The sequence below is a fragment of the Eleutherodactylus coqui genome, chromosome 11 (assembly GCF_035609145.1).
Source record: "Eleutherodactylus coqui strain aEleCoq1 chromosome 11, aEleCoq1.hap1, whole genome shotgun sequence".
NCBI classification, from domain to species: Eukaryota; Metazoa; Chordata; class Amphibia; order Anura; family Eleutherodactylidae; genus Eleutherodactylus; species Eleutherodactylus coqui.
Genome location: NC_089847.1, coordinates 128,618,625 through 128,632,494, shown reverse-complemented (window position 1 = coordinate 128,632,494; position 13,870 = coordinate 128,618,625). Strand labels below are relative to the sequence as shown.

The following is a 13,870-nucleotide window of genomic DNA, read 5'->3' as shown; positions in this document are numbered from 1 at the left end:
GTATTGCAGACTGGGGCAGCTCCTATGCATCTGTGTAGGGGCGGGCACTGACCACGGGGTGCCCTAACCCGCCAATCACGTGCTTAAAACATGTAGCAGATGCAGAGTTGCCAATATTTAATGGAGAAGCAATCAAACAATCACAAGTTCAACTCCCCTAAGAGGACTCAATAAAGTTTTACATTCACCGCTTAAGGATGTGGCTTAGTTTGTTACTTAAAGGGACTTTCCAGGCAGGATACACTGGGGTTGGAATGGAAGCTGCTGCTACAACCCCTCTGTAGTGGCCAGTGCTCATAATTGCGGGCTGGGTCTCATTAGGATCAATGGGAGCTGCACCTGCAATTACGAGTGCCAGCCACTACACAGGGATCGGAGCAGCGACTTCTGCTCTGACTCCTGACACTGAAAGCCAGCGCTGCCTGAAAAAAAACCCTTAAAGGGGTTTTACTACGACCTAAAATTACCTCGCAACCACTCTCTCCTTCTTGGTTGCTGCTGACCAGGATAGGTGGCTGCTGCAGCCAATCATTGGTGATAGCAGTGACCTTGTATAGCAGTGATTGGCTGCAGCAGTCACATGTCCAGGTCTGCAGCAATTTTATGAAGCAATTTTAAGTCATGGGAAACCCCTTTAAGAATGTGACAATTTTTTTTAGATTTTCATCTCTACTTTTCAAAAGCCATCCTTTTTTTTCTTCCACTGACATCGCTGTATGAGGGCTTCGTCATGCATGGTGAGCAGTAGTTTTTATTGGTACTATTTTGGGGTATGTATAAAGTATTTTTGAACTTTTCTTGATTTTTTTTATTTTGGGGAGTATGGGCGGGCAAGGGGCAGGGTGAAAAACACATCAATTCTGCCATAGTTTGTTTTATCACAGTGTTCACTATGCTGTGAATTCATTCTTTCCCGCCGGTTCATACGATTTCAGTTCTTTGGTATCATTGGAAACACTTTTTTACAATAAAATCCCTTTTTTGGTAAACTCTTTTTTTTATTACTGCAATCAAAGACCTGGTACTTATTTTATTCTTCCAGTATCTGAGGTCTTGTTTCTTGTATTGATGAGCTGCAGTTTTTCGTGGCATCATTTTGGAGTACAAAAGACTTTTTTGATCACTTTTATTGCAATTTTTGGGAGTTGGAAAAAAAACCAAAAAACACATTTTGGTCCTTTTTTTTTAAGAATGTTTGCGCGCAGGATAAAAAATGTTTTCAATTTTTTTGTATTGGTCATTATTAGAGATTAGCGAGCGTACTCGAGCGAGTATTGCCTTTTGCGAGTACCTGCCCGCTCGTCTCAAAAGATTTGGGTGCCAGCAAGGGGAGCGGTGAGTTGCGGGAGTGAGCAGGGAGGAGAGAGATCTCCCCCACCGTTCCTCCCCGCTCTCACCCGCCGCTCCCCGCCCCCCCCCCCCCCCCCCCGCCGGCACCTGAATCTTTTGAGACGAGCGGGCAGGTACTCGCAAAAGGCAATACTTGCTTGAGTATTTGCCCATGAGCGAGTACGCTCGCTCATCTCTAATCATTATGGATGGGGTGACACCAAATATACAGCTTTTTAAATTAGTTTTTTTTTAATTAAACAGAGAAAAGTGTACAAAAAGTGTTTTTTATTTTTTTCTTACTATTTTTATTTCCTCTCACCATTTTTATCTCCCTATACGGGACATGAACCTGTCGTCATATTATTGCTCAGATAACACACTGCAGTACTTCTGTACTGCAGTGTATTACATCATTTCCTTACCAGTACTTGCTATGGCAGACCTGGAGCCACTGCTACACATTGCAACCCTACCTGCCTTCTGACACTTCATGGTAGAGGGCTGATGACATCACAGAGGAAGCTCCCTCTGTTATCTCATTACAAGCGGCTTGTAAGGGCTTAACGGCGAGGAATAGTGTTCCCTCTGATCCCAGCCATTGCAGCAGGAGGTTTGGATGGAGCGGGGTTTATTAGGGCAGGCGGCTCTAATAAAGTGACTATTCAATATATATCTTAGTTTTCTTCTTCCGACTCTGATAAATGATACAGTTCTGCCCACCACTAGGGGGAGCCGACTCTATATGAGTTCAAAAAGTTATTACTGAACTAAATGGCTGTATAAATCAATATGCCTTGAGCTTCCTCTAAAGTAACTTTTTATGATAGTGTCCCGGCACGCGGTTCAGCACCACCATTGGCGGTCTGCATTCTGCTGATCCCTGGCCAGACACTATAGTCGCACATGTGCGTGAGTGGGAAGCGTCCGTTGCCTCTGTACGTAAAAAGATCTTTCATAAGGGAGGGAATCAAAAGTTTGCAGAAAGTTTTGCTCCCTCCGCCCCTCGTCCCCCCATCGTGCACGGTTACTTCACCCAGACACCCGTTAAACCTGTTTGTGTCACTCTCAGGTGGCAGATGCATGCTTGTGATTGTATCCTATTCTGCTGTGACCAAGTGATGTATAAAAGGAAGTGACACCAGGAAAACCCCTGATTGGCTGATGACTCCTCGCTGCTGCCTGTCTGCCACAAATATTTAACAATGCCAACTGTGTCTGTGTTTAGTGCACAAGTGTGAGTGTGGTGCTATTTCATCCGCACCGCGACAGGTGTGGCAGTGCCTGGGCTATCTGTGGATGACACTCAATACACACCTGTAGGCAGGTAAGTACTTGCACCTCTTCAAATGTAGAAGAAACTTAGAAACGGAATCATTTAAAATATAGTGATGTAGCAGAGCTGAACTTGTCACTCAGCACAGCGCCACATTGTCTAGTGACCATATCATGAGTTCGGATAATGGAGTAAGTTTACCTGCAAACCACAGAGGTGAGATGCCAATCCTAGTACTACTACATGGGTATGTATACAAACACAGGAGTAGCAGAGCTGAGTTTGTCATTCAACTCATTGGGGCTGATATGTTTGTGCATCGTGATAAAGCTGGGTTTAGATAATGTAGTAGGTTTACCTACAGTCCAGTGTAAAGTCATGGATAACCTATTATGATATGCCTAGGAGTTGTGCCAAAGGACAAACTCAGTGCTACTAATCGGAAAAATAAGATAGTTTAGGTTTACTTACAATCCTATGTAACGCAAGAGATAATGCATTGTGATATTATAAGAAGTTGTGGCAAATTACGAATCGGTACTGTTGCATCTATACAGAGATGTAGCAGAGCCGAATTTGTCATTCGGCTTTTGAGCGCGTCTTTTGTGCGCGGTGATAAGCGTCTAAGATAAGGCATCAGGTTCACTTGCCGTTCTGTTCAGATCTACAGAGGACACTTCATGATATCACCATGGGTTCTGCTAAAGGGAACTCTGATACAAATGACAAACTCGGCTCTGCTACATCTCTGCAAAACCTTCATTACAATTGTTACTGTTTTAAGGATATCACCTGGAGGAGAATACTGAGACTTGTAACTAGAGAACCAATTAAGGTGGAGAGATGGGAGCTTTCACACTTGTTCTGCAACACACAGCGGAATTTGCAAAAGTCCACACCGAAATCCACACGTCAGATTTTGATGCAGAACTGAAGATGACTTAAATCAGCGCCAATTCTACATCCAATCTGCATTTAGATTTCCGCAGCGTATTGCAGAACAATTTAGTTTCATGTAAAACATCCCATGTACTTAGACTTCATTCGGTTCGCTGGCCTAACCCTGTACCTAAATGCTCTGGCAAAGACAGAACGACTTGCTGGCGCCCCCTTTGGCTAGGGGTGAGTCCATGCGTGGCAGATTTGGTGCAAAAATTGCTGTTTTACTCATCTGGACTCAGATGAAAAGCAAATCTGCCCTGTGTGCATATACCCCTATATCGTTCATCAGTGCGGCTGCTGGCATCAGAAGCACATTCCTCGGGTCTTTTGCTTGGTCTCTTGGCAGCAGTGATCATCACATTTAGCTGTACCTGCCAGCGCCCAGGTATCTCCAGTGACTACTATCACCCCTGGGGGGTCATAAGTTGGCTCCGCTGGTTAGGAGAACCTCACGTGTTCTGATATGTAACCTTGTTGGCATATATAACACCCTGGGAGTCACCCGGTGCCGGTTGGCGGTCTATTTTTGAGAGTGCATAAATAACAGTAAAATGCATGTTGTAACTTTGGCGCAATTCAACATAATCAACCACCTAAACCTTAGCTGCCGGCCATAAGGAATCCCTGCCATAGCCGGGGACCCCATGCTATACTGATATATAATATGTGCTCAAACAACTGTGACTGTATTAATAAATGGGAGAAATTATTGTTTTTTTTACAAATGAGAAAAAAAACTAAAAATGTGATTATTTGTATTATTGCTAGTATATACTTCACCTTCCGGATTACAGTTTAGTGTTATTTCACTATTGTGCTTTTTAGACGATTAGTTATAATAGTTACCGTGTTTCCCTGAAAATAAGGCAGTGTCTTATATTAACTTTTGTTCAAAAAGGTTTAACGTTTTTACATGTATAGCTGCCTGGACACTATTTAAATTGACTTTTTTTAAATTAACTGTTAGCAGGGCTTAATTTTGGAGCAGGGCTTATATTTCAAGCATCCTCAAAAAGCCTGAAAAATCATTTCGCATCCTCAAAAATTCTGGAAAATCATGCTGTGTCTTATTTTCAGGGAAACAGGGTATTTAGTTATTTTTTGTTTATATTCTCATTCTGCTTTTATTATTATTACCGTATTTCCCTGTTTATAAGACGCCCCGGATGATAAGACACCCCCCCCCCGTATTAGAGGGGGAAATAGGGAAAAATATTTCGAACTCACCGAGGGAGAGGGGATAGTGCGGGGCGACGGAGCAGAAGGAGCAGCAGAGGTCTGAAACCCCGGAGCTCCCCGTGTCACAGCGGCGCTTGTTCGGCAGGAGGAAGGGAAGAAGCCGATTGGTGGAGGCAGCAGCAGTACCACCGGCGCTCACCACCAATCAGCGGCACCTATAGGCGGCAGTGCCTAAGAGAGAGAACTGGTAACGGATCGCACATTTGTTTGCGCAATTGTGAGTTTGTTTGCACAACCGCGATTTAGTTCACGCGATCGTGCATTTAAACGATTGCACGAACAAATGCTTCCACTTTGGGGGGAAGAAAAGTGCGTCTTATAAAGCGAAAAATACGGTATATTATTATTTTGCCTTTTTGGATTTTACTAGGAGCATTACCCAGCGGCACTTTGGGCATGTTCACATCAGCAGTGCGGAGTTCCCTTTTCCTGCTCCGTTCAGCGGACCCCAATGACTATAATGGGGTCCATTTGATTTTCGTCTAGCAGTCCAGCATTTTGCCGCAATTTACACGATGAAATTGCGCACCTTGCTGCACTACTTCAGCCGGTTTTCTAGCAGAAATCAGCCAGGGAGGTGGTGAATGGAACCTCTGACACTGAGGTGACCGATCCCCGCTTCCAGTCTTATTTCTTAGAAGTCTAAGACGGCGCTGTAGGGTAGACTGCATGTCTTGGCTTGTTCTCCGCTGCGAGTGCATAGAGGTTTCTGCCTGAGCCAACCCTACAGCAGGCAACATACAGTAGTCCGTGAGAGAAGCATGGCGCTCCAAGCTGGCACCAGCAATGCTCAGGGTCCGGCCGTGTGCCAGTTGTCATCGCACAAGAGACAGGAAACCATAAAGTGTGATGGTGAATGCTTGTCATCGTGGATCAGAGGGGTCCGAGGAGTGAAGACATCTTCATTCTGAGAGCAGCCAGGCCGTGGTATAGCCCCAGTCACATCGGGCAGGACACAGTCACACTGCGTGTAGATTCTGGTTATTTGTGAATATGTTGGGATAAGACCCTGTCTAAAAACTTCTAAAGCGCCTGATTTACCCACGTGGCATATTTGGTGCAGATTGGTCCAGTCGTTTGGCCGTGCATAAGGCCAAGATAAATTAATATCTATCTATCTATCTATCTATCTATCTATCTATCTATCTATCTCATATCTATCTATCTATCTATCTATCTATCTATCTAATATCTATATCTCTCTCCTATCTATCTATCTATCTATCTATCTATCTATCTATCTCATATCTATCAATCTCATATCTATCTATCTATCTACCTATCTATCTCATATCTATCTATCTACCTATCTATCTCATATCTATCTCCTATCTATCTATCTATCTATCTATCTCCTATCTATCTATCTACCTATCTATCTATCTCATATCTATCTAATATCTATCTATATATCCATCTATCTATCTATCTATCTATCTATCCCCTATCTATCTCTCTCTCTCATATCTATCTAATATCTATCTATATCTCTCTCCTATCTATCTATATATCATCTATCTATCTATCTATCTATCTATCTATCTATCCCCTATCTATCTATCTATCTATCTATCTATCTCATATCTATCTATCTATCTCCTATTTATCTATATATCCATCTATCTATCCCATATCTATCTATCTATCTATCTATCTATCTATCTCCTATCTATCTATCTATCTATCTATCTATCTATCTATCTATCTATCTATCTATATCTTTCTCCTATCTATCTATCTATCTATCCCATATCTATCTATCTATCTATCTATCTATTTATCTATATCTTTCTCCTATCTATCTATCTATCTATCTATCCCATATCTATCTATCTATCCATCTATCTATCTATCCCATATCTATCTATCTATCTATCTATCTATCTATCTCATATCTATCTATCTATCTATCTATCTATCTATCTATCTATCTCATATCTATCTATCTATCTAATATCTATCTATCTCATCTCTATCTATCTATCTATCTATCTATCTCATATCTATCTATCTATCTATCTAATATCTATCTATCTCATCTCTATCTATCTATCTATCTATCTATCTATCTATCTATCTATCTATCTATCTAATATCTATCTATCTCATCTCTATCTATCTATCTATCTAATATCCATCTATCTGATATCTATCTATCTATCTATCTGTTTCTCTATCTAATATCAATATCATCATATATATATATATATATATATATATATATATATACAGTATATTATATATCATCTACTATCTCTCTATCTATATCTGTCTATTTAATATTAATATCTCATATCTATCTATCTAATATCTATATCATGTCTTATGTATCACATTTATCTATCTATATATTTAATATTTATATCATATCATATCTATCTAATATACAGTGATCCCTCACTATATTGCGGTTCAATGATTGCGTCCTCAGTGCGTCATGGATTTTAGATAGATTATATATAATTCTGTTTTCACGGAGTCTTTCACTATATCGTGGTGTTTTGCGGTACATATAGTACGCCACCAGCGCTTGCCAACGCGAGATTGTACACGGCACATTATTGGCTGATGGAATGTGTTCTGTAGCCTGAGTGCTTATTGGCTCACTGATCGTAGCATGCTGTTAGTTTGTTCGCTGCGTGTAAACTGCCGTCGCTAAAAAGCGTAAGATTCGTTCTTTTTTGCAATTGTTTGGCAGTTCACCCAACAGATTGATCTGTCTAAACATAACGCCGCTATGTCGCGGATTTTCACATATTGCGGGCGTCTCTAGAATGTAATCCCCACAAAAGACGAGATATCATCTACTATCTAATCTCAGATTTATCTATCTACATCATCTTCTATCTATCTAGGTATCACAATTAGTTATTGCAGCTACTATTTTTTATATAATCTCATACAGTATATATATTTCAATTGCATATCTATCTATCTATCTCATATCTATCTATTTCATCATCTATCTCCTATCTATCTATCTATCTATCTCATATCTATCTATCTTCTATCTATCTATCTCATATCTATCTATCTATCATCTATCTATCTCCTATCTATCTATCTCATATCTATCTATCTATCTCATATCTATCTATCTATCTATCTCATATCTATCTATCTATCTATCTATCTCATATCTATCTTTCTTCTATTTATCTATCTCCTATCTATCTATCTATCATCTATCTATCTCCTATCTATCAATCTCATATCTATCTATCTATCTATCTATCTATCTAGCTCATATCTATCTATCTATCTATCTATCTATCTCATATCTATCTATCTATCTATCTATCTATCTATCTATCTCATATCTATCTATCTATCTATCTATCTATCTATCTCATATCTATCTATCTATCTATCTATCTATCTATCTCATATCTATCTTTCTTCTATTTATCTATCTCCTATCTATCTATCTATCATCTATCTATCTCCTATCGATCTATCTCATATCTATCTATCTATCTAGCTCATATCTATCTATCTATCTATCTATCTATCTATCTATCTCATATCTATCTATCTCATATCTATCTATCTCATATCTATCTATCAATCTTATATCTATCTATCTATCTCATATCTATCTATCTATCTATCTATTTCATCATCTATCTCATATCTGTCTCTATCTATAATTTATCTATCTCATATCTATCTATCTCATATCTATCTATCTCATATCTATCTATCTATCTCATATCTATCTATCTATCTCATATCTATCTATCTATCTATCTATCTATCTATCTCATATCTATCTAATATCTATCTATCTCAGATCTATCTACCTTATATCTATCTATCTATCTCATATCTATCTATCTCATATCTATCTATCTCATATCTATCTATCTATCTCATATCTATCTATCTCATATCTATCTATCTATCTATCTCATATCTATCTATCTATCTATCTCCTATCTATCTATCTCCTATCTATCTATCTCCTATCTATCTATCTATCTCCTATCTATCTATCTCCTATCTATCTATCTATCTATCTATCTCATATCTATCTATCTATCTATCTCATATCTATGTATCTATCTATACATCTGTATACCTCTGTATCTCATATCTATCTATTTATCTATCTATCTCATATCTATCTATCTATCTCTCTCCTATCTATCTATCTCATATCTATCTACCTCAGATCTATCTATCTCAGATCTATCTACCTTACATCTATCTATCTCATATCTATCTATCTATCTATCTATGTATCTATCTATCTATCTATCTATCTATCTATCTATCTATTTCATATCTATCTATCTCCTATCTATCTATCTATCTATCTCCCTCATATCTATCTATCTCATATCTATCTATCTCCTATCTATCTATCTATCTATCTATCTATCTATCTATCTATCTATCTATCTATCTATCTACCTATCTCATATCTATCTATCTCCTATCTATCTATCTATCTATATCATATCTATCTATCTATCTCATATCTATCTATCTATCTATCCCATATCTATCTATCTATCTATGTATCTATCTATCTATCTATCTATCTATCTATCTATCTCATATCTATCTATCTCATATGTATCTCTCTCATATATATCTATCTCATATCTATCTATCTCCTATCTATCTATCTACCTATCTCATATCTATCTATCTCCTATCTATCTATCTATCTACCTATCTCATATCTATCTATCTTCTATCTATCTATCTATCTATCTATCTATCCCATATCTATCTATCTATCTATCTATCTATCTCATATCTATCTCTCTCATATATATCTATCTCATATCTATCTATCTATCTATCTATCTATCTATCTATCTATCTATCTATCTATCTATCTATCTATCTATCTACCTATCTCATATCTATCTATCTCCTATCTATCTATCTCATATCTATCTATCTATCTATCTATCTATCTATCTATCTATCTATCTATCTATCTATCTATCTATCTATCTATCTATCTATCTCATATCTATCTATCTATCTATCTATCTATCTATCTATCTATCTATCTATCTATCTATCTATCTATCTATCCCATATCTATCTATCTATCTATCTCATATCTATCTATCTAATTATCTATCTATCTATCTAATTATCTATCTCAGATCTATCTATGTTTTGTGTGCATATACCCCTATATCGTTCATCAGTGCAGCTGCTGGCACTAGAATCACATTCCTCGGGTCTTTTGCTTGGTCTCTTGGCATCAGTGATCATCACATTCAGTTGTACCTGCCAGTGCCCAGGTATTTCCATTGACTATTAACACCCCTGGGGGTCATAAGGAGGCTCCGCCGGTTAGGAGAACCTCACGTGTCCTGATATGTTATCTTGTTGGCATCTATAACACCCTGGTAGTCACCCGCTGTCGGTTGGCCGTTTATTTTTGAGGGTGGAAAAATATCAGTAAAATGGATGCTCTAATTTGTTGCAGTTCAACATAATCACCTAAACATTATCTGCCGGCCATAAGGAATCCATGCCATCGCCGGACCCCATGCTATACTGATATAGTATATGTATCTGAGCTACACCGCTGAGTTTAGTGTGAGGCTAACCTTCGCTCGATCTGCAGCGATTTGTGCAAAAAGTTTGTGCAACTTTTTAAAAATCCAAATGTCAAAAATGTCTATAAAAACGGCACTCCGACCAAACCCCGTCTAATTTTCTAGGATTCTGGCACTGCGCCAGTAATAAAGGTGCCCCGTGTTCTCTAGATGCCAACACTTATTGTATCGGGTTTGTAACCATCGATGTGATACAAAAATGTGAAATTTCATTATTTTTGTATACAAAACCTGATTTTTAACTGTTTTAGAGCGGTTTCACATCTGCGCTCTGGGGTTGTGCTTTCCTGCTTCATTCGGGGAGCAGGAAAGGGGAATCCCCGCGTCCAAATGGTTCCCTCTCTGCACGGAACTGAACAGTGCTGGATGGACCCCATTGACAAGCAGAGGTCCGACCGCTTACAGCCCAGCTGGCCGGCTTCTGTACTGGTATTTCCAGCCGCATCCGACCGGAAGCGACGACTCGGATGTGAAACCATCCTTAATAAACTCGAACTCCACGTCTCTAGACGTATTTAAAGTTGCAACAAATATTGCGCAAATTTGCATGCAAATCCGTCCGTGTGAATCTGCCCTTCGGGGGGTTTCAGGTGGGTCGGAGCTTCCCTGCATCACGCCCCCAAATCCACCCAATTCCAAGCTAATTCCACATATGTGAAAGCGCCCTTATGTTGATACGTGGAAGCACTTTGCTTAAGTCCTCCCTGCGCTGTGAGGCGGCCTTCCACAGACGAACATATGTGCAAATACGCTCGCCGCGACACAGCATATCTGCGCATGTTTGGGAATGGCAATAGTCCGGCTGATCCGCGGGTGTCAGCGCATAGTACTGTCATTTTAGCGCTCGGAATGCCAGTGGGATAGAATGGCTATTAAAGCCAAATTAGGGCCAGCTGCCTTCCGTCCCTTCATTGTCCGCAGCGCCGCACCCTTCCCCTTGCTTTTTTTGCAGATTTGCTCTCACGAAACAAAAGCGTCGCAGCGTGTTGTATTTCCGTGCGAAGTCTCATACAAGAATACACCTTGCAGATGTGCGTCTCCTGCACACCGGATGGAGCGTCCATGTGCCATGCAATGCAAGCCCTGCCCGAGAATGTCAGGGGCGACGCTCTGTTGCCCATGTCAATGCACCCTCAGGCTGACTTTCCACAGGCGAGCGCGATATTGGGCTGTGAATCCCGCCCCCATATCGTGCTCCCCCCATGTAAAAGCCCTGTGGATGTGAGGCGCATTACGTCCGGCGCAGCTGTCACAGCCGTGGCGGCAGAGTGCGGAGTTTCTCCAATTGCTTTCAATGGGGCCGACGCTGCTGAATTGAAAACAATGAGCGGTGTGATGTGAGAGCGCGCCAAAAGATAGAACATGCCGCGATTTGTTTCCAGCATTGCGGTGCGATGCGGGGAAACATCGCTCATGTGCATGACCCCATACAAAAGAATGGGGGTCATATTTGTGCGAGATCTGTGCGTCCCGCAGCGCACAGATCACACGCGATTTTATCAGCTGTGTGAAACTAGCCTTATTAGTCATGATACAAGAGAGCCAAATGGTTGGCTCGGCTCTGCCACATCGTTCAGCACTGCGGTGATACGGCCGAGGGATCAGGGGAAGTTCCCGAACTGCTTGTCATTGCTTCTTCCATGCTTGAGATAGTTGCTGGATTAGCAGGATTCCGGATAATCGGAGGCAAGGTTCTGAAGCTGAAGTAGTTGTCATTACAAAGAAAAGTAGTTAACATAGAAACTGCCGGCTGGTGAGTGAGTCAGCGACGGAGAGCAAATACCAGGATTAGCAGTGGAGTATGACAGATACACAGCCAGAGACGGCCAAATAAAGATACTCAGACTTAAAGGTAAACTCCGGTCTGACGGCGTTCCATCAGTGTGAGGAGTTCAACTGAAGGCGTCCAGTGGTGAAAGGGTTGGACGGGATTAGAGAAACATGGCTGCTTTGTACGGTTGGGCCTGGTGGTCCCACTCTGCCCCCTTCCTCAGGATAGCTTGCTGATTGGTGGGGGTCTTGAGAACCAGGGCTGGCGTTAGCTGGGGCAAACTAGGCAATTGCCCAGGGTACCCATCTTCATAGGGACTAACTTGCCTTTAGTGTCGCTTCTGCTTTTCAGCTGCCCACCCTTAATAAAGAATATCTTGCGTGCGCAATCAAAAGTGGGACCCAGGGTGCGTAGCTAAAGGCTCAAGGGCCTGGGTGCAAAAGTTTATCTTGGCGCCCCCAACTTCTCTTAACCCCTTAAGAATCCTGCTTTTTTCACAACAAAGGTCCAATAAAAGTCTATAGGAGGTGCGCAAATCCTCAAGGCGAAGGATGAAACACTGCGCAAAACGCAGGCAAAAGCGCACATCTGGACCTCATAAGGCTTACATAGCTATTTAATCCACGGAAATAGTATGTCTCCCACACGTGTGAACTGGACCTTTGTGCGCAAAAAGTACAGTACTGTATGCAGACACGCGTGCACATCAACCTCGCCAAAACGCAAATGCGTAAATGCGCTGCATTGTGGCAAGCGCTGGTGTGCACAGGCTCCTGTGAGGCCGCCATCGGGGCTTCTTCAGACGGTCGTGTTTTTGGATCGTTTTGTGGGTGTGAAAATCACGCCTGCACACAACAAAACCACTGATTTTGATGGTTTCGTTTTCACTAGCGTGACTCTCTCGCAATATTACTACGCTCAAGAAAGATAGGGCAGGACCTCTGGCTGCTTTTTTTTTTTTTATTCCTGCGCAATAATGTGACGCTTAAGTGGTAAAAAAAATACTTTCGATTGTTTCATGCGAAAATACGCTCCTAAGGCTGTGCGTATATGTGTGTGTATATATGTAGTAAGAATTTGTACGCAAAGGGCGTATTTGCTGCAGATTTTCCATTCCAGAAATGCGCACCTAGGCACAACTTAATTCACCGGTACGGGGCGTAGTTGCGCCTTAAAGAGGTTTTTTTACTGACCGTTTTAACTCCACGCCATAGCTCAGGAGTTTGAAAAAAAATAGCAAGACGATAGGTCCTGCCCGGCCTTTTCTCGTCTGTCCGTACAATTAAAGGGGCGAGAATCCCGAAAGTGAAAGCGAAACCACTAAAAAGCAATGGCTTCGCTTGTCCCGTTATAAGGAAGAAAAAATCTCATCCGTCTGAAGCTGCCCTAACGGTACGGATTTTGCTACACATTTTTGCGCAGATTTGCTGTGGATTTCACCCTCGTGTGGAAAAGGGTGAAATCCATGCTTCAATCCACAGCAAACAACGGACATGCTGTGGATGTAAATACAACGCCGTATGGCCGCTCCGCCTGCCCCTGTGGAAGACTTTTGTAAAATCCACAGCACCCCCCCCCCCCCCCCCCGCGCGTGTGAACATATCCTGACGGTACATCTACGCGGGGGGCATTGTTTGCAAAGGAATGTCTGCTGTGAATGTGCGGCAAAACCTGTTTGTGTTCCATTTGGAGTCACTGCGGATTTTGGTGTGGATTTTCTAA

General features: G+C 41.2%; 1 protein-coding gene across 2 annotated transcripts in view; it reads left to right on the top strand.

Moving 5' to 3' along the window:
* Positions 1-2,490: 2,490 nt before the first annotated feature.
* Positions 2,491-13,870, top strand: part of EHF (ETS homologous factor) — a 59,624-nt gene continuing 48,244 nt past the window's right edge. Inside the window, exon 1 of one of the 2 annotated variants that reach the window (XM_066583503.1) lies at positions 2,491-2,656. The gene's annotated coding sequence lies outside the window, so the exon portion shown is untranslated. The remainder of the gene's footprint in view (positions 2,657-13,870) is intronic. The other variant, XM_066583502.1, reaches the window with a different exon arrangement.